At 44.4% G+C, this 3706-nt stretch overlaps 1 long non-coding RNA gene across 1 annotated transcript in view; it reads right to left on the bottom strand.

Annotated features, from left to right (window-relative positions):
* Positions 1–1070, bottom strand: part of LOC108447560 — a 2775-nt gene extending 1705 nt beyond the window's left edge. The window contains exon 1 of the long non-coding RNA XR_001863199.1: positions 884–1070. This is a non-coding gene — a long non-coding RNA (uncharacterized LOC108447560). The remainder of the gene's footprint in view (positions 1–883) is intronic.
* Positions 1071–3706: the final 2636 nt, after the last annotated feature.

Here is a 3706-nt window from a genome sequence, read left to right as displayed (position 1 = left end):
GCTGTGGGAATGAAAATGTTTGATGTTGCATTTTCTATCTTTAATTGAAAAACGTAGAAAAGCTGTGCAAAATCCCATTATCCTTATCCTGAGGAATAGGGGTACTGAAGATGTGGTTGCAGCTGGGCAGGGAGAATATGACTTCAGCACTCTGCAGGGTTCATGGAAAAAGAAGAGGCATGCTCCCCACAATGCTAATAGCTCCTGGTGCTGCTCAGAGCACCTCTAGCAGCAGCTCCTGTATGCAGTTAAGATGCTGCTGGATCCAGCATAACCTGGAGTACCATTTCAGTGTGTTAACCTAGGCTGCCGAGCTGTGCTATACTGGTCTCAGGTCCTTCTGATCCTTCCAGGGACACCACACTAGAAGCAATGGATCCTTTATGTCAGCCAGTCTATGGATTTCTCTGATTACAAAAAGAAAGGCACACCATGAGAGGGAGACAGAGTGCCATATGAAATGTGTGTAGTTCCAGGGATTTTTTACTTAATATGAACCCAGAGAAATCCCTACAGATTTGCTTACCGTTATTGTTTTGACTGCCCACTGACATTCAATTGCCAGAGTTCTATGTCAAATTTAGTAGGTCGTGTTTCCTTTGCTGTTACCTTTTGTACTGACAAAAATAGGTCCAAATCAACTTGTCACTGAGAAAATGCACTCCAGTATTTCACATCTCCTGTAATTGCTTCCCTTCCCTCCCTTTTTATCTCTGTCTTTCTATAGCATTTTCACTCTTTTCTTTTCCTTTTTTGTTTTCCGTTATGGCATATCCAGGAAAAATGAAGTAGGATAAAGGAGTGAGTGAAGATAAATTAATGTGTGGTTATGGGCATGCCTGCATTTGATGATGATGAGACACAGAGAAAATAATCTACTTACAGCAAATCTGATAGCAGTAGAAGACAGCTAAGCTTCCCCAAAATCATCCAGGTCCACATTTGGCCTACTGGCATTTGCTTTTGGCAAAGGAAGTGCATCTTTCCATTTACAAAATCACAGGATCACAGAATAAGTTGAGTTGGAAGGGACCCACAAGGATCATTGAGTCCAACTCCTGGCCCTGCGCAGGACATCCCAAGAGCCACACCATGTGCCTGAGAGCATTGTGCAAATGCTTGCTGAACTCTGTCAGGCTGGTGCTGTGACACTTCCCTGGGGAGCTGTTCCAGTGCCCAAACACCCTCTGGGTGAAGGACCTTTTTGTAATATCCAACCTAAACCTCCCCCAACACAGCTTCAGGCCATTCCCTTGGGTCCTGTCACTGGTCACCACAGAGATCAGTGCCTGGCCCTCCTCATCCCCTCAGAAGGAAGCTGTAACTGCAATGAGGTCTTCCCTTAGGCTCCTTTTCCCCAGGCTGAACAGACCAAGTGATTAAGCAGGTGGCAGGTTGGAATATGAGTGGTATTTATCTGCATCACTGATGTTAAGTCAGTCTCAATGCTGGTTCATCTATGGGGGTGAAGCCCAATTTGTGCAATGTTCCCATCTGGCAAATGACATCTAAGGACCTCTCCGTAATATGAGGCAGTGATTCCTAGGGAGCAAATAGTGTTCAAATAGTCACTTAGCAGACTGGTGATGGGGCAGATATAAGTTTATAAGCCTAGGCAGACATGAAAGTGTTATTGCTCCCACAGGAGACAGCTGGTGCCTGCTGGATAAGCATAGGAACAGTTTTGCAGTTCAGACTACAGTGTCATCCAGCCCTGAGCTCTGCTTTGACTTTTTCCTTCCCACATGTGATTTCCAACAGCCCACTGCCAAGCTGACATTTCTTCTCACTGCTGCTCATGGATGGCTTCCTTGCTGTTTGGAAACTCCAACGGGGCGTTGTGACTGAGCCATGTCAGAGGGATTAACAGGTTTGTACACACAGTGGGCTGGGGCATCCAAGAAATACTGATGACATCTCACATGTTAAGGCAGAAGAGATAATGGATTTGGTAGGCTGAGGAGCAACCAAAACAGGTTTCAGCCCATGAGACTTGAGGAGGAATGGGGCCAGTCAAGAGTTTGAGTTTGGTGCATGGTATTACTGTGATATGTGAAGGGGAGGCAAAGAAAGATGAATAGATGAATAGCCATGAGAAAAGAGAGCCATTAGATTAGGGGGAGAATCCAAGGAAGAAGAAGGAAGAAAAACCACAAAATAATATCTTCCTCACCAAAGACGACTGCTATGAGCTTTGCTCTTCCTTCTTACCACACCCCACCTCAGGAAAGAAATTACATTTGACTTTCATGCTTTCTTCACTAGTTTCCCCATAAGGAAGAACAGCCTGTTGAGTTTGCACATTCGGAGAGCAGAGCAAATCTCTTTCCTAACTCCATTAGGAGATTCTTATCACTCTTCCCAACCTTTCTAATGGAACAGTTCTTATACAAATCTTATATTTACTGCAGGTCTTCCCTACAAGTCCAGCAGCACAAGTATCCACTGTCTCACCACTTATCCCCCCAAGTGGATAACATGACTGTTTAAGACTGAATTTAAGTCACTGTGCTGCTCATCCAGGAGGACAGTCTGAGTACCCAAATCTGCCAAAAGCTGTGGAGTTTGCTTTGGTTTCCATTTGCCCACTGTAAAATGGAAAATAGGAGCACCTCTTTCTTCCTTTATTCAATGGGACCATTGTACATGGGTAGGTCCAGAGATGTGATCACTCCTCCTCCAGCTTTGAACCTGTGGAACAGAAAGCAGAAATGTCAAAATAGCTGTCTGAGGGTAGCCATGAAAATAGCCTGGCCAAATGTTTCCTCTCAGTGGGAGGAAACCTGAAAGAGCAGTCCAGGATTGGTCCGTCTTATCTAGTTAGGCTGTAACCGCTTGGAGGAAGGTACTGGCTACCAGTTAGGGTTTTACCTGTGAGGGAATTATGATGTCAGTTTTCTGTCTTGTCCATCTTAACGTTTCCTTCCTCTTCATTCCCCAAGAGCGCTGCAGATTTCAAAATAATTCCTTGGCAGCTTCTTTTGTTAGTTTTTTTCTTTGTTTTGTTTTTTTTCTTTGTTGTCAAGAATGTCTAAAGATTCATCTGGAGGTGTATATGCAACATGAAATTTCTCACAGTTTGGGCTGCCTTATGTCTGTGTTTTTAGCAAGGTCAGCTCTGAGAAAGGATTTGTCTTCTCTTGTATGCCAGCTTTATCATTTTTCCATTTGTCTGTGCTGTTCGCCAAGTTTCACTGAAAAAGTCAAGCTCCCTTCCACTCCTTGCAAATCAGGGCAGCAGCCACGGCACTGCACTGTGCCTGCATGAAATGCGTGTGTGTCTGTGGGGAAGGGAAGCAGAAGCCATCCCTTTATGGCTTGTGTTTGATCTAGCCCTACTCTACCTTGGACACTAGCTCTTCCTTGAGCAGGGTCTTGGATCAGGCAGTATCCAAGAGTCCCTTCTGACCTAGGTTGTTCCCTGATCCTGTCTCAGTGAGACAGGCTGTACACAGACAGAATACCAGATACCCTCATTTGCTCTGCCATACTGTCTTATGGGGGAAATCTAGACCTTTCAAAAGTCAGTGACCATATTTTAGCTCTTAACTTCAGTCAGTCTAACAAAATGAATAGATCACATAGGAGAGAACATCTGTTACTGAAGAAGTGAATCAAGACCACTTATTTATATATTTCACTTCAAGCAACCAGTTTGAAAATCTCAGCATCCTTGAATACCAGTGTTGTCTGTTGGCACAGCTGC

Source organism: Corvus brachyrhynchos, unplaced genomic scaffold, assembly GCF_000691975.1.
Source record: "Corvus brachyrhynchos isolate BGI_N302 unplaced genomic scaffold, ASM69197v1 scaffold56, whole genome shotgun sequence".
NCBI classification, from domain to species: domain Eukaryota; kingdom Metazoa; phylum Chordata; class Aves; order Passeriformes; family Corvidae; genus Corvus; species Corvus brachyrhynchos.
The sequence above is the reverse complement of the archived record's forward strand: the minus strand, read 5'-3'. Positions and strand labels throughout refer to the sequence as shown.